The following is a 20,957-nucleotide window of genomic DNA, read 5'->3' as shown; positions in this document are numbered from 1 at the left end:
TGAATACTGGCTGCCCAGAGTAAGGCATAATAGGACCGTGACTCCCTGAAGCACCGGGAGATGCATGAAGTGCTGAATGAAACGGTCTGGGAGGATGACCCCTACCAAAATTACCCCTGCCTCCAGACGAGGAACCACTGTAACCACCGAACTGATGAGGCCTCTTATCAGACCTCTGCCCTCTTTCCTATGCCAGAACCATCTCGATCTTCCTTGCGACATTAGCAGTCTCCTGAAAAGAAATCTCACTTCGAGTCTCATTGGTCATCTGAAGTCTGATAGGGTGAGTGAGTCCCTCAATAAACCTCCTTACTCTCTCTCCCTCTGTAGGTAGTAAAAGGAGAGCATGATGGGACAAATTCACAAAACGGGACTCATACTGAGTAACAGTCATACTGCCATGTTGTAGATGCTCAAACTGCTTGCGGAATTCCTCTCTCAATGTGATAGGGAGGAACTTCTCCAGAAATAGCTGAGAGAACTGCTCCCAGGTAAGTGCAGGTGATCCGATTGGTCGGGTCAATGTATAATCTCTCCACCACCTCTTGGCGGATCCCGTCATCTGAAATACAGCAAAATCAACCCCATTGGTCTCAACTATACCCATGTTCCGCAGCACCTCGTGGCAGTGTTCAAGATAATCCTGTGGGTCCTCAGAAGGTGTACCACTAAAATGAACTGGAAAGATCTTAGTAAACTTATCCAGTCTCAATAAGGCCTCAAAAGACATGGTGGGCCTATCACCGATCTGTGCTGCAACAACTGGCTGAACTACCCCAATTGGCGGGGCTGCTGGAGCTTGATTCTGGGGAGCCATCTGCTCCAGAGCGGGAGTAGTGGGAGTTTATGCTCCTCCCCCAGCCTGTGAGACGGTTGGTGCCACTGGAAATGTAACATTCTGGGCCACGCCCTCCATAAGACTTACCAAATGGACTATAGCGTCCTGAAGTACTGGAGTGGCTATGAATCCTTCCGGGACCTGAACTAGTCCAACTGGTACATTCTGAAATGGAACCTCCTCCTGAAGGTCCACCTGAGGTTCTACAACAGGTGCAGCTGCTCGAGATCTGGACTGAGCAACCTCGGCCTCTGCCACGACCTCGTCCTCGACCTCTACCCCTGGCCATAGTTGCCACCAGGGGTTCTGGTCCCTGTCCATCGGTAGAGGTATTACTTGTTCTCACCATCTGCGAGAGAATAAGAGTAGAATAATTCAATCATCGATGATAGAATAAAATCGCACGACAGAATAAGAAAGAAGGGATATTGTTCCTAAACTTCATAGCCTCTAAGAGATAAGAACAGACGTCTCCGTACCGATCCTTCAGACTCTACTAAGCTTGCTCGTGACTCGTGAGACCTATGTAACCTAGTTCTCTGATACCAATTGTCACGACCCGAAATTTCCACCTTCGGACCGTGATGGCGCCTAACATTTCACTTGCTAGGCAAGCCAACGATAAAATAATATAAACTATTTTTAAAACAATTTTAAATTTATTAATAACAAGGAAACAAATGCGGAAGCAAAGTTTGAAATATAGTGAAATAATTCATCAAAACAACGGTGTCTAAATACCATCCCAGAATTGGTGTCACAAGTGCACGAGCTTCTAGAATAAATACAAATAAAGGTCTGAATAAAATAACGTTGTCTTGAAACAAACACACAACTAAAGTAAAGTAGTCGGGGACTTCAGAACTGCGAACGCCGCACAGTTATACCTCAAGTCTCCTCTGAATAGTAGAAATCTGAGCAAGTCTACGGTACGCCGCTGGGACCAACTCCAAAATCTGCACAAGAAGTGCAGAATGTAGTATCAGTACAACCGACCCCATGTACTGGTAAGTGCTAGCCTAACCTCGACGAAGTAGTGACGAGGCTAAGGCGGTTCACTTATATTAACCTGTACGCAGTATTAATAACAATCACAAATAATAGAAATAAACCAGGTAACTCATTTATTATAATTGAAGCCAACACAAAAGTCATAATCAATTATCATTTCCATCAATTCTGTTGCAGCGTGCAACCCGCTATCACAATATATTCACATTCAATTCTGTTACAGCATGCAACCCGCTCTCACAATATTTCCATTCCAATTAATTCTTATAGAAGAAATTCCCCAATAAATGCAACAATTAATATAAAATCATAAGACAACAAGCATACAATAATTATAATTTAATTAAAAAACAAACAATGACAATTAGCAATTTATTATAAAAATCAGGGAGAAAATAGGCAGTTTAATATTTAATATGCTAAATGTCAAATAACAATTACAACACATAATTCCGATAGCATGTAACAATTAATCCAGGAATTAAAGAACTAATATTTTGACAAAGAATAAGAGAGAAACAATTATTATGATAATTAATTTATGATTAAAAATAATTTATGATTTTTCAAGTAAACAGGCAAACAAGTAATTTGACGACGTATAGACATTCGTCACCTCGCCAAGATGTCGTTCACATGCAATTCACATAACAAATAATTTAAGGATTCTATTCCCTCAAGTGAAGGTTAACCACGACACTTAACTCGCTTTGCATATTTCAATCAATTACTCAACTACAGCTTTCCCTTTTAAATTTGCCTCCGAAAGCTTTAAATCTATTTACAAATAATTCGATATATTCAATACGAATCATAGGAATTAATTCCATATGAATTTATAAGTTTTCCGGATAAAATCCGAAATTCATTAAAATATTCGGCAGTGGGACACACATCTCAAATCCCGGAAAAAATCGCGAAATCCGAACACCTGTTCCGATACGAGTTCAACCACATTCCGATATCAAATTGACCTTCAAATCTTAATTTTTTATTTTTGGAAGATTTTAGAAAAATCAGATTTTTCTTCCTTAAATTCACGAATTCATGATATAAACGAGTACGGAATTATGAAATATAATCAATATAGGATAAGGAACACTTACTCCAATGTTTCCCGTGAAAATTGCCCAAACGTTCGCCTTAACTGAGCTCAAAATGACCAAAACATGAGTAAAAATATCGGACTCATCGATATATATACTGCCTAGGCATTTCCGCCCCTGCGGTGCCTGGGCTCGCACATGCGAGCTCGCATCTGCGAGAAAACTCTCGCATATGCGAAAGGGGCTGTCAGGCGAGGCCTCACACCTGCGGAGGAAAAATGCGCACCTGCGCATCCGCATCTGCGGAAAGAGGCCGCACCTGCGAAGACCGTATCTGTGATGGAAGTCTCGCTTCTGCGAGCTCGCACCTGCGGCCAAAAATCCGCAGGTGCGATTATAACAGAAGGCAAAATTTCAGATTTTGCTTAAGTCCAATTCTTATACGATTTCGATTCGAATCACACTCGGGGTACTCAGAACCCAGTCCGAATATACCAACAAGTCCCGTAACATAATACAGACTGACTCGGGGTCTAAAATCACGTCAATCAACATTGGATTTACAATTCACACCCCGATTCGAACTTAAGTTTTAAACTTTCAAATTTGCAAATCTCGTGCCAAAACATATTAAATGAATCCGGAATAACTTCAAATTTGGAACACAAGTCATAAATGACATAATGGAGCTGTTCAAATTTCCAGAATCGAATTCCGGCTCCGATATCAAACAGTCAACCCTGTGGTAAAACTTGGAATATTTAGCCTTTAAATTGCCAGTTCCGTTAAATGGTCATAACTTGAGCTAGGGACCTCCAAATTAAATTCTGGGTATATGTCCAAGTCCCAAATCACGATACGGAGCTACCGGAACTGTCAAAACACTAGTCTGGGTCAGTTTGCTAAAAATGTTGACCAAAGTCATCTCACTTGAATTTTAAAGTTCTATTTCACATTTTATTTTATTTTTCATATGAAAACTTTCCGAAAAATTTTACGGACTGCGCACTCTTGTCGAGGAATGATAAATGGTGCTTTTCGAGGTCTTAGAAGACAGAATTACCTATTAAATTTAAAGATGATATTTTGGGTGATCACAATAGTTGATTCCGAAACGGTTCAAAATGCTTGATATACCGAAGTATGATGGGACTTTAGACCCTTAGGAGCACATCACAACCTATGCAATGACGATAAAAGGAAACGACTTAGCTCAACATGAGATTGAGTCGATCCTACTGAAGAAGTTTGGAGAAACCCTCAGGAAGGGGGCCTTGACATGGTACTCACTCTTACGAGAACACTCAATAGATTCCTTTGAGATAATCATAGATTCTTTCATCAAGGCCCATGCCAGGGCTAGGAAGGTCCAAGCTCGGAGGGAGGACATATTCAGAATTTCGCAAGGAGAGTCTGAATTGTTGCATGAGTTTGTGATCAAGTTCCAGAAAGAAAGGATGATGTTACCGGTCGTCCCAGATGAATGGGCAGCTAAGACATTTACTAAGGGGTTGAACATGAGGAGCTATGACGCTTCCCGTAAGCTGAAAGAAAGCAAGCTCGAGTTCCAAGCAACCACATGGGCGGATGTCCATAACCATTATGAATCAAAGATAAGGATAGAAGATGATCATCTCGGATTTCCGGCATCGCCTAAGGGTAGAGATCGACAAAGGAAGAAGGATAAATCGAAAAATAATTTTGACGCAGATCGACGGGCGCGACAACAAAGGGTTCCGATCAGCGGATAGGTTCATCCTCGATAGAAGAACTATAAGAATATAATATTAATATTAGTGTAGTGGAGCTGGTATCAGCAATGAGAAATATCAATGAAGCACGATTCCCGAGGCCGATGAGATTAGCCAGAGGGATCCTAATTTATGGTGTGAATATCATAGGACTAATGTCCACCGAACTAGGGACTGTCGACATCTGCGCGAGGAAGTGAAAATGTTGTTGAAGAACGTCCATATCAGGGATTTCCTAAGAGACCGGGCTAAGAACAATTATGGTCGTAACCGAGATAACACAAATCCCTCAAAGATAGGGGAAGACCCTCTCCGACTATCTATTAACATGATTTTTGGGGGGAACGAGATCAACGACGTAACCTTCTCGACAGCAAGAAAAAACAAAGGTATCGGTGACTCATAGCCAGAGACTCCGGGAAGTCGCCGAGGACGACATCACCTTCACAGAAGAAGACGTCGATGGACTTCTTCTGCCACACAACGACACCCTGGTAATTTTTCTTAATGTTCTACATTTCAAAATTAAAACTGTTTTGGTTGACCCAAGAAGTTCAGCCAACATCATCCAATGGAGAGTGATGGAACAAGCCAAGGTAACCGGAAGCATCATTCCGGCGGCTAAGCTCCTCGCCGGTTTCAACTTATCAAGTGTGACCATCCGAGGAGAGATCTTGCTGCCCACGAACGTCGAAGGTTTTTGGACTTGAAAGATAGCAGATTTCTGGTATTTTTGTTGCAGACAATCCTTTATCCCATTCGATAAAAATATTCAATAGGTAAGTCCATAATGTAGATTAAAAAAAGAAAAAATAAAATGTTAAAAAGTTAAAAAAAGAAGAAGATAAAAGTTAATAATTTAAAGGGTAAAATAGGTATTTGACGATGAAAAGTTTGAAAATTTTGATTGAGTGACCTTCTGAGTGCTATCTATTTATTGTGTCAAAATAAAGAGACACACATGATATAGACATGGTAGGGGTGTTACACCCTATATTTTCGTATGTAAAAATGCGTCGTAAGCAAACTAATGTAGGACAAAAAAATGAGATAATATTTAAAAGTATATAAAGTAAGTTAATCATGTTACCTCTGAGGTTACAAATATTGAAGATCATGAACAACAAGTACAAAGAGGGTTGGACAGTTCAGAAGCTAAAGCAATTAAATAAAACAATGTTTCATCGAAAGTCGACAAGTTGGGAATGTTATAACATGTACCTTTGGGGTGAGACTAGGGTGATTAACATGATAAAGAGATTATGTTATGATTTATATTAGTCGTATTACATCCGTGTGTTATGTTTTTAAGTCAAGCGAGTTGTGGAACAAAAGTCGATGAAAGTCATCACAAGTTACATTCATAAGTTTTACTGAAACTTTGGGTCAAATGTAACTGCAATTTTCTCCCAATATACTTAGAGTTATGGTGTGTTCCACCCATCAAATTAAAGATCTATGAGTCTATTTTCCAACGCATTAAACCATTTGTCAATACGACATCGGAGTAGAGAGATATGTGCATTTTTGCGATACTGCGCAAGCTGCTAGGTGACAAGTAGGTGTGTCACCTACTTGCTTAAATGAAAGCCCAAAAATGGGCCATTTTCAGGTCGTCCAAAGAGGCCTTTTAAGGGCCTATTTTCTTCATATATTAGACTTAAAATAGAGCATAATAACCAGACATAAGCTCTGCAAAGAATCCTCCCAAAAATTTCCCACAAACCCTAATTGATTTTCTCTCCCTTTCAAGTTCCAATTGGAGGTAAAACTTAGAGTTTGAAGAACCAAGATAGGAGCTGAGTTATCCAACAAATAAGGTGAGTTTACTGCTCTCTTTCATCCATTTTTTCTGCTGTAAATTCATGGTAAGTCGTTCTATACTTGTAAGAACTCACGGGACGGTGATCGGAAGCCGTGAGTTCGAGTTATTCACTTGTAGCGGACTGTTTTGTGGACTGTTTTGTGTTGCTGTTGGGCTGCGTGTTTTATTACTATTTTGTGGAGTTTTGGAGGAGGAAGGGGGTTTATAAACACCGTATAAATGTAGGGTGGTTGGCTGGTCGTTCGTCATAACATTTTCGGGTCGTTTGACACTACTACGGTAGTCGTTTTGTGTACGAAGAGATTGGGGTGTGTTGGGCTGTTTTGTAGTATTTGATGGTGTATATAGGGCTGGAAAATGATGTATATATGTTGTTATTGTTCTGTCCTTGTATTGTTGGTGTTATCTTGAAGTTGGAGGAAGGGCATATTATAGGGGAGATGCTGCCCGTTTTAATACAAAATAGGTTTGTCGTTCGTTGTGCGATAGTTGTATCTTTCGTAACTTAACGATAGTATTATTATCATTCTTGTAGATTAAGGTGCGAAGAGGTGAGTTCAACTTGGTGATTGAAAAGATTGTGATAAGGTATGTTAAGGCTAAGCCTTCCTTCATTTTGGCATGATCTCGTAGCTACATGTGTTAGTAATGAGACAAAAGAGAAGTTCATATTCATGAATTTATTCACACTATTCTAGTCTCATAAGTTACAATATTATTCCTTATTGAGACTCTATATTCAATTTTAGTATTGTCTTCTTCCAGTCAAGAGAGCAGCAAGCCTATATATACAGTATTACAGTATTTTCATTACCATCGAGCTATAATCGATGGGCAGGCCCCTATTGGGCAACCTCTGATCAGATGGAAAGTTATATACCGAGCCTACTGTGGCCGAGCGCCTATGAGCGAGCCCAGCATGGTCGAGATACATAGCCTAGTATGGCCGAGCGCCTATAAGCGAGCCTACTATGGCAGAGCAGTTATATATACCGAGCCTTATAAGGCCGTACAATTATTTTACTTACTATATTGAAGGAGTTGAGTCAGTATCAGCAGGTAAGTATATCTCCAGATCATCTTTGACTCCCAGTTAATTTCAGTTATCATATTATCAGTTCAGTTTCAGATTTCAGTTATTTTATTGCCTTACATACTCGGTACATTATTTCGTACTGACGTCCCTTTTTGGGGGGGCTGCATTTCATGCGTGCAGGTTCAGACAGACAGACGGGTAGACCTCCTCAGTAGGTGTTTCCCGAGTTCCGCCTGATCGGTATGCTCCACGTCTTTCGGAGTTGCCAGGTCTAGAGTTTTGTGTACATCTTATGTATATCTGTATATATGTTATGGGTAGGTCGGGGCCCTGTTCCGATCACAGTACATCTATCAGTAGAGGCTTGTAGGCATATCCTGTTGGTTAGTGCAGTATGTTGGGTTTGTATAAATTGGTGGTTTGTCAGCTGTAGTAGCTATGACGGCCTTGTCGGCCTAGCTTTATATTGATATTTAGTTAGTGCTAGTTTCCATTCAGTTTTATATTTTGCTTCGCAAATTGTCTTGCAAGGTGGCCCCATGGCCAAAGTATGACATTATGTGTTCAGAGTCCCTTAGTCGCAATTTGGTACGCCAGGTTAGGTGAGGCACGGGGTGCTTGTCTCGCTCCTAGGTTCGGGGCGTGACAAACTTGCATTGTAAGTTAATCATGTTACCTCTGAGGTTACAAATATTGAAGATCATGAACAACAAGTACAAAGAGGGTTGGACAGTTCAGAAGCTAAAGCAATTAAATAAAACAATGTTTCATCGAAAGTCGACAAGTTGGGAATGTTATAACATGTACCTTTGGGGTGAGACTAGGGTGATTAACATGATAAAGAGATTATGTTATGATTTATATTAGTCGTATTACATCCGTGTGTTATGTTTTTAAGTCAAGCGAGTTGTGGAACAAAAGTCGATGAAAGTCATCACAAGTTACATTCATAAGTTTTACTGAAACTTTGGGTCAAATGTAACTGCAATTTTCTCCCAATATACTTAGAGTTATGGTGTGTTCCACCCATCAAATTAAAGATCTATGAGTCTATTTTCCAACGCATTAAACCATTTGTCAATACGACATCGGAGTAGAGAGATATGTGCATTTTTGCGATACTGCGCAAGCTGCTAGGTGACAAGTAGGTGTGTCACCTACTTGCTTAAATGAAAGCCCAAAAATGGGCCATTTTCGGGTCGTCCAAAGAGGCCTTTTAAGGGCCTATTTTCTTCATATATTAGACTTAAAATAGAGCATAATAACCAGACATAAGCTCTGCAAAGAATCCTCCCAAAAATTTCCCACAAACCCTAATTGATTTTCTCTCCCTTTCAAGTTCCAATTGGAGGTAAAACTTAGAGTTTGAAGAACCAAGATAGGAGCTGAGTTATCCAACAAATAAGGTGAGTTTACTGCTCTCTTTCATCCATTTTTTCTGCTGTAAATTCATGGTAAGTCGTTCTATACTTGTAAGAACTCACGGGACGGTGATCGGAAGCCGTGAGTTCGAGTTATTCACTTGTAGCGGACTGTTTTGTGGACTGTTTTGTGTTGCTGTTGGGCTGCGTGTTTTATTACTATTTTGTGGAGTTTTGGAGGAGGAAGGGGGTTTATAAACACCGTATAAATGTAGGGTGGTTGGCTGGTCGTTCGTCATAACATTTTCGGGTCGTTTGACACTACTACGGTGGTCGTTTTGTGTACGAAGAGATTGGGGTGTGTTGGGCTGTTTTGTAGTATTTGATGGTGTATATAGGGCTGGAAAATGATGTATATATGTTGTTATTGTTCTGTCCTTGTATTGTTGGTGTTATCTTGAAGTTGGAGGAAGGGCATATTATAGGGGAGATGCTGCCCGTTTTAATACAAAATAGGTTTGTCGTTCGTTGTGCGATAGTTGTACCTTTCGTAACTTAACGATAGTATTATTATCATTCTTGTAGATTAAGGTGCGAAGAGGTGAGTTCAACTTGGTGATTGAAAAGATTGTGATAAGGTATGTTAAGGCTAAGCCTTCCTTCATTTTGGCATGATCTCGTAGCTACATGTGTTAGTAATGAGACAAAAAGAGAAGTTCATATTCATGAATTTATTCACACTATTCTAGTCTCATAAGTTACAATATTATTCCTTATTGAGACTCTATATTCAATTTTAGTATTGTCTTCTTCCAGTCAAGAGAGCAGCAAGCCTATATATACAGTATTACAGTATTTTCATTACCATCGAGCTATAATCGATGGGCAGGCCCCTATTGGGCAACCTCTGATCAGATGGAAAGTTATATACCGAGCCTACTGTGGCCGAGCGCCTATGAGCGAGCCCAGCATGGTCGAGATACATAGCCTAGTATGGCCGAGCGCCTATAAGCGAGCCTACTATGGCAGAGCAGTTATATATACCGAGCCTTATAAGGCCGTACAATTATTTTACTTACTATATTGAAGGAGTTGAGTCAGTATCAGCAGGTAAGTATATCTCCAGATCATCTTTGACTCCCAGTTAATTTCAGTTATCATATTATCAGTTCAGTTTCAGATTTCAGTTATTTTATTGCCTTACATACTCGGTACATTATTTCGTACTGACGTCCCTTTTTTGGGGGTGCTGCATTTCATGCGTGCAGGTTCAGACAGACAGACGGGTAGACCTCCTCAGTAGGTGTTTCCCGAGTTCCGCCTGATCGGTATGCTCCACGTCTTTCGGAGTTGCCAGGTCTAGAGTTTTGTGTACATCTTATGTATATCTGTATATATGTTATGGGTAGGTCGGGGCCCTGTTCCGATCACAGTACATCTATCAGTAGAGGCTTGTAGGCATATCCTGTTGGTTAGTGCAGTATGTTGGGTTTGTATAAATTGGTGGTTTGTCAGCTGTAGTAGCTATGACGGCCTTGTCGGCCTAGCTTTATATTGATATTTAGTTAGTGCTAGTTTCCATTCAGTTTTATATTTTGCTTCGCAAATTGTCTTGCAAGGTGGCCCCATGGCCAAAGTATGACATTATGTGTTCAGAGTCCCTTAGTCGCAATTTGGTACGCCAGGTTAGGTGAGGCACGGGGTGCTTGTCTCGCTCCTAGGTTCGGGGCGTGACAAACTTGGTATCAGAGCAGTTCTGTCCTAGGGAGTCTACAAGCCGTGTCTAGTAGGGTCTTGTTTATAGATGTGTTGTGCACCACATTATATAAGCAAGGAACTACAGGGCATTTAGGAGTTGGTTACACTTCTTTGAAATCTAAATCGTGCTATAGAACTGAGTTATAGGAAATTTGAATTAAACTTATGTGTTGGTGTTTGCATGCATAGATGACGGTGACTAGGAAGACTACGGCTAGCCAGAGGAGAGATACAGTAGTAGGTGAGGGGACCAACAGGGTACCCCCAGTAGATGGGGCCCAGTCTGAGGCTCAAGGGGAGACCCCTACTCAGCCATTACCGGCTCCTCCACCAACTACAGAGATTCCTAGGGAAACCGCACATCCAGTTCTCCCTCCACTTCCATCAGATCAGGACTTAAGGAGTGCGGTGCATTTGTTGACACAGTTGGTAGCTACCCAGCAACATGCTAGGGCATCAGCTAGTGCAGGAACTTCTGAGGGGTCTGGGAGTTCAAGGGTCCGAGAGTTTATTGCTTTGAGTCCCCCAGAGTTCACGGGGACAGATCAGAGGGAGGACCCGCAGGATTTCATAGATCAGCTTCACAGGATCTTTCGTGTTATGCATGCCACGGAGAAAGAGGCAGTTGAGCTAGCAGCTTTTCGACTCCGAGATATAGCCATCCTTTGGTATGAGGGATGGGAGAGGTCCAGGGGACGTGATACACCTCCAGCTATTTGGGAGAATTTTTCAGATGCTTTCCTTGACCAGTACTTACCGCGGGAGATCCGACAGGCTCGAGTCGATCAGTTTCTAGCCCTCAAGCAGGGTAATATGAGTGTTCGAGAGTATAGTCTCCATTTTGACTCATTGGCCAGATATGCACCATCCATAGTTTCTACTATGCGGGACAGGATTCACAGGTTTATAGCAGGGTTAGCCCCAGAGTTAACCGAGGCATGTGCCACCGCTGCATTGCAGGATAGTATGGATATCTCCCGGATTCAGGCATTTGCCCAGAATATAGAAAGGGGTAGGCGTTGGCAGCAGGGTACAGAGAGGGCTGAGCAAGGGCAACGTAAGAGGATGAGATTTCCCAGGTCTCAGGAGCAATCTCAGGGTAGTTATAGGACCCAGTACTTCGGACGGCCACCTAGGCCTCCGCCACCTCAGTTACAGGGTTACGGGTATGACCGCTATACTCAGTCAGGACCAGGTGAGAGCTCACGGGCGTCGGGTTTGCAGCGACAACGAGGTTCTGCGCAGACATGGTCATTTCCTCCGCGGTGTGACATCTGTGGTAGAGGACACTTGGGTCAATGCCGAGCAGGTTCTGATGCTTGTTATACATGTGGGCGTCCGGGGCATATGATGCGAGATTGCCCAAATAGAGATTCTGGGGGAATGGCACAACCAGCGAGTTCAGCAACAGGATCGTCTATGTCCGTGCATCCTTCAAGGCGTGAGTCTCAGTCTTCGGCTGGTAGAGGTCGAGGCAGAGGTAGAGGTTCCAGTTCAAGTGGTAATCAGAACCGTATCTATGCTTTAGCGGGTCGACAGGACCAGGAGTCTTCACCAGACGTTGTGACAGGTATATTAACCATTTTCTCTCACGATGCTTATGCTTTGATAGACCCAGGATCTACTTTATCGTATATTACCCCATTTGTCGCGAGGAAGTTTGGTATAGTGCCTGAAATACTAAGTGATCCTTTTGCGGTATCTACACCGGTCGGAGAATCGATTATTGCTAGACGGGTTTACCGAGGTTGTACGGTGATAATTTGTAGTCGTCAGACCTCAGCTGACCTAGTTGAGCTAGAGATGATGGACTTTGATGCTATCATGGGCATGGACTGGTTGGCAGCTTGCTATGCCACAGTTGATTGCCGAGCAAAGGTAGCCAAATTTCATTTTCCGGGTGAGCCAGTCCTTGAATGGGTAGGTAATACACCAACACCCAGAGGTAGGTTTATTTCCTATCTGAAGGCGAGGAAAATGATCGCAAAAGGGTGCATTTATCATATTGTGCGAGTTAGAGATGCAGATGCTGAGATACCTACACTTCAGTCTATTCCCATAGTCAAAGAGTATGCAGATGTGTTTCCAGATGAGCTTCCGGGTATTCCTCCAGAGCGAGAGATTGATTTTAGCATCGATTTGCTTCCAGGAACTCAACCAATATTCGTCCCTCCGTATAGAATGGCACCTACCGAATTGAAGGAGTTGAAGGAGCAGTTAAAAGATTTGCTGGAGAAAGGTTACATTAGGCGCAGTACCTCACCTTGGGGTGCACCGGTACTATTTGTGCGGAAGAAAGACGGCTCGCTGAGGATGTGTATCGATTATAGGCAGTTGAACAAGGTAACTATTAAGAATAAGTATCCACTTCCAAGGATCGATGACTTGTTTGATCAGTTGCAGGGAGCTAGATGCTTTTCCAAGATTGATTTGAGGTCGGGGTACCACCAGGTCAGAGTTCGGGAAAAAGATATTCCGAAGACAGCCTTCAGGACCCGATATGGTCACTTCGAGTTCCTTGTCATGTCCTTCGGGTTGACTAATGCACCCGCTGTATTTATGGACTTGATGAATAGCCTATTCCGGCCATTTTTAGATCTGTTCGTGATAGTATTTATTGATGATATTCTGGTTTATTCCCGTTCAGAGGATGAGCATGCGGACCACCTGCGAGCGGTACTCCAAACCCTCCGTGATCGTAAGTTGTATGCTAAGTTTTCTAAATGTGAGTTCTGGTTGAAGTCTGTAGCATTCTTGGGGCATATTGTATCAGATGAAGGGATAAAGGTGGACACTCAGAAGATTGAGGCCGTGAAATCTTGGCCTAGACCTACCACTCCGACAGAGGTTCGTAGCTTTCTAGGCTTAGCAGGATACTATCGGAGGTTCGTAGAGGGTATTTCTTCCCTTTCGGCACCATTGACGAAGTTGACACAGAAAGAAACTAAGTTTCAATGGACAGAGGCTTGTGAGCGGAGTTTCCAAGAGCTTAAGAACAAGTTGACCTCAGCTCCAGTTCTAACACTTCCAGAGGGTCTAGAGGGTTATGCCGTGTATTGTGATGCATCGGGTGTCGGGTTAGGATGTGTCCTGATGCAACATGGGAAGGTAATTGCATATGCTTCAAGGCAGTTGAGGAAGCACGAGAGGAATTATCCGACCCACGACCTCGAGTTAGCTGCGGTTGTCCATGCACTTAAGATATGGCGGCATTATTTATATGGTGTTCATGTTGATATATTTACTGATCATAAAAGCCTACAATATATTTTCAAGCAGAAAGAGTTGAATTTGCGACAGAGGCGATGGCTTGAGTTATTGCAAGATTACGATGTTAACATTCTCTACCATCCAGGGAAAGCTAATGTTGTAGCAGATGCCTTAAGTCGCCGATCTATGGGTAGCTTAGCACATGTAGAGCCCGAGAAAAGACAATTAGCTAGAGATATTCATCAATTGGCTTCGTTGGGGGTTCGGTTAGTAGATTCTGAGGATGGTGGAGTTGTAATCCAAAACACTGCAAAATCATCCCTCATAGCTAAAGTCAAGGAAAGGCAGTACGAGGACCCAGAGTTGGTCGAGTTGAGAGAGCGAGTTCCGCAGCAGAAGAAGCCATTGTTAGAGCTCAAGGGAGATGGGGTTCTCAGATACAAGGGTCGTTTGTGTGTTCCAGATGTAGCAGGGCTACGAGACAGGATTATGTCAGAGGCAAATTGCTGCTATTTATAAAGATTGGCCATGTGTGGCATGCATAGTATGTTTCTGGCTACGTGCAGGTTGGTTTTAACCTAGTGTACGAAGGATACTCTGGAAAGAGTTTCCAAAGTCTCCAAGAGTAAACATTCGAGGACGAATGTTCCCAAGGGGGAGTGATGTTACACCCTATATTTTCGTATGTAAAAATGCGTCGTAAGCAAACTAATGTAGGACAAAAAAATGAGATAATATTTAAAAGTATATAAAGTAAGTTAATCATGTTACCTCTGAGGTTACAAATATTGAAGATCATGAACAACAAGTACAAAGAGGGTTGGACAGTTCAGAAGCTAAAGCAATTAAATAAAACAATGTTTCATCGAAAGTCGACAAGTTGGGAATGTTATAACATGTACCTTTGGGGTGAGACTAGGGTGATTAACATGATAAAGAGATTATGTTATGATTTATATTAGTCGTATTACATCCGTGTGTTATGTTTTTAAGTCAAGCGAGTTGTGGAACAAAAGTCGATGAAAGTCATCACAAGTTACATTCATAAGTTTTACTGAAACTTTGGGTCAAATGTAACTGCAATTTTCTCCCAATATACTTAGAGTTATGGTGTGTTCCACCCATCAAATTAAAGATCTATGAGTCTATTTTCCAACGCATTAAACCATTTGTCAATACGACATCGGAGTAGAGAGATATGTGCATTTTTGCGATACTGCGCAAGCTGCTAGGTGACAAGTAGGTGTGTCACCTACTTGCTTAAATGAAAGCCCAAAAATGGGCCATTTTCGGGTCGTCCAAAGAGGCCTTTTAAGGGCCTATTTTCTTCATATATTAGACTTAAAATAGAGCATAATAACCAGACATAAGCTCTGCAAAGAATCCTCCCAAAAATTTCCCACAAACCCTAATTGATTTTCTCTCCCTTTCAAGTTCCAATTGGAGGTAAAACTTAGAGTTTGAAGAACCAAGATAGGAGCTGAGTTATCCAACAAATAAGGTGAGTTTACTGCTCTCTTTCATCCATTTTTTCTGCTGTAAATTCATGGTAAGTCGTTCTATACTTGTAAGAACTCACGGGACGGTGATCGGAAGCCGTGAGTTCGAGTTATTCACTTGTAGCGGACTGTTTTGTGGACTGTTTTGTGTTGCTGTTGGGCTGCGTGTTTTATTACTATTTTGTGGAGTTTTGGAGGAGGAAGGGGGTTTATAAACACCGTATAAATGTAGGGTGGTTGGCTGGTCGTTCGTCATAACATTTTCGGGTCGTTTGACACTACTACGGTAGTCGTTTTGTGTACGAAGAGATTGGGGTGTGTTGGGCTGTTTTGTAGTATTTGATGGTGTATATAGGGCTGGAAAATGATGTATATATGTTGTTATTGTTCTGTCCTTGTATTGTTGGTGTTATCTTGAAGTTGGAGGAAGGGCATATTATAGGGGAGATGCTGCCCGTTTTAATACAAAATAGGTTTGTCGTTCGTTGTGCGATAGTTGTACCTTTCGTAACTTAACGATAGTATTATTATCATTCTTGTAGATTAAGGTGCGAAGAGGTGAGTTCAACTTGGTGATTGAAAAGATTGTGATAAGGTATGTTAAGGCTAAGCCTTCCTTCATTTTGGCATGATCTCGTAGCTACATGTGTTAGTAATGAGACAAAAGAGAAGTTCATATTCATGAATTTATTCACACTATTCTAGTCTCATAAGTTACAATATTATTCCTTATTGAGACTCTATATTCAATTTTAGTATTGTCTTCTTCCAGTCAAGAGAGCAGCAAGCCTATATATACAGTATTACAGTATTTTCATTACCATCGAGCTATAATCGATGGGCAGGCCCCTATTGGGCAACCTCTGATCAGATGGAAAGTTATATACCGAGCCTACTGTGGCCGAGCGCCTATGAGCGAGCCCAGCATGGTCGAGATACATAGCCTAGTATGGCCGAGCGCCTATAAGCGAGCCTACTATGGCAGAGCAGTTATATATACCGAGCCTTATAAGGCCGTACAATTATTTTACTTACTATATTGAAGGAGTTGAGTCAGTATCAGCAGGTAAGTATATCTCCAGATCATCTTTGACTCCCAGTTAATTTCAGTTATCATATTATCAGTTCAGTTTCAGATTTCAGTTATTTTATTGCCTTACATACTCGGTACATTATTTCGTACTGACGTCCCTTTTTTGGGGCGCTGCATTTCATGCGTGCAGGTTCAGACAGACAGACGGGTAGACCTCCTCAGTAGGTGTTTCCCGAGTTCCGCCTGATCGGTATGCTCCACGTCTTTCGGAGTTGCCAGGTCTAGAGTTTTGTGTACATCTTATGTATATCTGTATATATGTTATGGGTAGGTCGGGGCCCTGTTCCGATCACAGTACATCTATCAGTAGAGGCTTGTAGGCATATCCTGTTGGTTAGTGCAGTATGTTGGGTTTGTATAAATTGGTGGTTTGTCAGCTGTAGTAGCTATGACGGCCTTGTCGGCCTAGCTTTATATTGATATTTAGTTAGTGCTAGTTTCCATTCAGTTTTATATTTTGCTTCGCAAATTGTCTTGCAAGGTGGCCCCATGGCCAAAGTATGACATTATGTGTTCAGAGTCCCTTAGTCGCAATTTGGTACGCCAGGTTAGGTGAGGCACGGGGTGCTTGTCTCGCTCCTAGGTTCGGGGCGTGACAAGGGGTCTCGCCAAAACCCCCAACACCATAGGATATGAAAACCTGGGTGATTGGCTTAATAAAAAAAATAGACACACAGGATATATACATGGTAGGGGTCTCGCCAAAACCCCCAACACCATAGGATGTGAAAACCTGGGTGATTGGCTTAATGAAAAATAAAATAAAATAAAGAGACACAAAAAGCATGTGTAAGTTTTTTCCCTGTTATAAAGATGAATCTATATATTTAGATAACATTAAGCTAAAAATATATTCTCTCCACACATTGAAGTGAATCAATATAATGGACGTGGCAATATGTACCAATGTATGGATGCTACACGGCCACCTCCAAAAGACCTCCGTCATCTACTTTTTTAATTTCCTCTTTCAGCCGAGGAAAGCCAAAAGCCAGCTGCCTCTCTACCAAAACTGAACCATCACCTAATCAGTACTCCGCTATTTCAGCTTCAGATCAAAATCTCACTAGACGTTCAGAGAATTACCAACCTACCACGTGGGATTTTGAGTATATTCAGTCCATACACAATGATTATGCGGTTAAATAATTTGTTTAGCACATATTCATGTTATTCAATATAATTATCTGCATAATTAATTCGTTATAATATCATTCAAAAGATTACGTAGCTGATCATCAATTGTAAATGTGTTGTGTAGGGAGAGAAGTATATGAAACGTTTTAACGAACTGAAGGAGGAAATGAAGAAGATGATAATAGCTGAGGGATCACAAGAGTTAGAGAAGTTGGAGCTGATTGACAATCTTTGATCTTCTTTCATTATGATATTGGTTATAGTTAACAGTATTTCTTAAAAGCAAATTTTGGTTAATGTGGAGGTTGCCACATACAGTTGTTTTACATGTTTGATTGTTAATGTAGGGACATACATATATACATACAAGCAATAGTTACCTTAAGAATGTAAAATAATTGTTTCTGTACATAATTTAGGAGATACAATGTGTTTGAAAGAATATCTAATGAAGTCAACCTTCTAGGATTTGACCATCATATATATTTTCTCGTGTTCTAGACATATTCAACGACTTCAAAGACGAAAATGACAATCTCAAGGAAAATATTTGTATCGACACAATAAGTTTGTTACAATTATATGAAGCTTCGTTTCTCGCTACAAAAACTGAAACCACTTTGAAATATGCGACAAGATTCACAGCGGCACATCTAAAGAATTATCTAGGCAATCATTGTGATCATAAAGAGAATCGAATGGTCGCATTAGCGCAACATGCCTTACAACTGCCTAGGCATTGGATGATGCCAAGATTAGAGACAGAGTGGTATATAAGCATTTACGAGATTATGTCAAATGCTAATCCTTTGTTGCTCGAGCTTGCTAAGTTGGACTTCAACATTGTTCAAGCAGCACACCAACAAGATTTGAGAATTCTATCAAGGTGAGATATATTTTAATTAAGCGGATTAAAGTTAAATAAGATGATTTGGTTTTATCCTATTATTTTTCTCATACAACATTAATTTTCATGTAAAGGTGATGGAAGAACACATGTCTTGCAGAAAAGTTGTCATTTTCAAGGGATAGACTGGTGGAGAATTTGTTTTGGGCAGTGGGGATAGAATTTGAGCCTCAACACAGCTACTTCCGAAGAATGTTGACAAAAGTCATTGCTTTTGTTGGAATAATAGATGATATTTACGATGTTTATGGCACTCTTGATGAGTTGGAAGTCTTCACTGATGCTATTAAAAGGTCAGTTACTTTTGGGTAAAGCAGCTATATATATCTCTAGTTAATCACCTTTCTTTTGTGTTTTTCACGTGAAATTAATTTGATAACTGATAATATAAATTCAGATGGGAGATAAAAGCGATAGAGCAACTTCCAGACTATATGAAAGTATGTTACCTTGCACTCTTCAATATTACCAATGAAATGGCACACGAGATTCTCAAAGAGCAAGGGATCGACGTCCTACCCTACCTTACAAAATCTGTATGATTCATTTTACTTAAGATTTTCCTTCTTTTAGTACGTACCCTTAATTCTTCAAGCTATTGTTCTCTCTTCCCAAACCGCCTCTAATTCTCTCATGAGGCGTATCCAATATTTAAATTTGATGTGTTCAACCTTTAAGCTTTTCATCATAAGAACCAATTATATTTTTGAAATTACGGGTTCAGAATTTAATATATATTGAAAATTTACTGAAATTTCACATATATAGCTATGCTCAAACCTATTAAACCCATGCAACATATGTCAGCCTCCGCAATATCCCCCACCCCACCCCCAAAACAACAACAAAAATTAAATACTACAAATTTAAAAAATAATCAATTTATTTGCACTACTAATTATTTGAGACATGTTATTAGTGGGCAGATTTGTGCAAATCTTTCATACGAGAAGCAAGATGGTACTATAGTGGATATGTGCCAACTCTAAAAGAGTACATGGACAATGCATGGATCTCAATTGCAGTTCCTATGGTATTAGTCCATGCATTTTTCCTCGTCACAAATCCAGTTCCCAAAAAGGCATTGGAATCATTAAGCAAATACCCTGACTTAATTCGCTGCTCTGCTACAATTTTTCGTCTTGCCGATGATTTAGCGACATTATCGGTATGCTTTTAAACCTTTATTCTCTCATACAAAATTAATTTATACGTCTCCTGATTTATAATTATAAACAAAATCTGTGTCTCATTTATTTATTTATTCTTATAATTAATTATTGGAAATTAATCCAAATTTAATTAGTATTCCTAAATTGTCTAGGATTTGGTATTTACAAGTTTACTTAATTCATGTCTTGTTAGGTTTTATTTACCAATTTTATATTGGAATATGTTTTTGGTTTTGTAGGATTATAAATAGGGGTGCTACTACTTATTTTCTTGTACAGAGGTAACTATGATGTAGAGAGATTCAAGAGTTTATGAGTTGTGAAAACGCCTCCTACCACGTTCTCTCCCTAGTTTAATAATTTTTTTCTATATAGTCTTTGTTGAATTTTTTGCTTGTGCCTAAATTATTCTTGGGTATTTTAATCCTTCATTAATTCAGGATGAATTGAAGAGGGGTGATGTTCCTAAGTAAATTCAGTGTTACATGAACGAAAAGGGTGCTTTCGAAGAAGAAGCGAGATAACACATACGTTTCTGTATTAAGGAGACATGGGAACGGATGAACACAACTCAAAGGGAAAACTTATTATTTTTTGATACATTCGTCGAAATTACAAAGAATATCGCAAGAACAGCACATTGCATGTATTTGCATGGAGATGGGCATGGAATTCAAAATGGCGAAGTTAAAAATAGTATCTCCAAAATACTTTTTGAGCCTATCACTCCATTATAATAAGAGGTCCCAAGTACTTCGGCCCCTAAACAGTCTTCTCATTACTTTTAAGTGTGTATGAAAATTATTATGTACTGCATCTATTATCAAAAAATAAGACTCTAAACCTATGCTTGCTCAAAATAAAATAAAAAACAGTATCTCAACATAAGGCACCTGCTTGCTCAAAATAAAATAAAAAACAGCATCTCAATATAAGGCACCTGATGTTTTATACTTCAATGACACACAAGAGCGGGGTGGCTTGTGTGGTGTCCAATTTTCGTGTGCACTGAATATAGAAGAATCTGGTTCTTCTAAGTATTCCTTATACTACTGTTGCGAAAATAGTAAATGCGAAAAGTAAAGAACACAATTATTTTTACGTGAAAAACACCCAGCTCAAAAGGTGAAAAATTATGACCTACTACTCAGTAGAATTTCCCCAATACTTCACTAATTCACTGAGCCAAAACATCATTTACAAAACTCTTTGTAAACCTAAGGATTAATTCTAAACTCGTTGTGGCAACCAACCTCTAACTGTTGCGACAACTTCAAGTTAAATCTAACTTGAATACTCAGAGTACCTAATAC

At 40.4% G+C, this 20,957-nt stretch overlaps 1 pseudogene; it reads left to right on the top strand.

Moving 5' to 3' along the window:
- The window catches only part of LOC107759412 ((R)-linalool synthase TPS5, chloroplastic-like), a 252,355-nt pseudogene extending 231,974 nt beyond the window's left edge, over positions 1-20,381 (top strand).
- Positions 20,382-20,957: the final 576 nt, after the last annotated feature.

Source organism: Nicotiana tabacum, unplaced genomic scaffold, assembly GCF_000715075.1.
Source record: "Nicotiana tabacum cultivar K326 unplaced genomic scaffold, ASM71507v2 Un00001, whole genome shotgun sequence".
Lineage (NCBI taxonomy): Eukaryota > Viridiplantae > Streptophyta > Magnoliopsida > Solanales > Solanaceae > Nicotiana > Nicotiana tabacum.
This window is presented reverse-complemented; position numbering and strand designations above follow the sequence as displayed.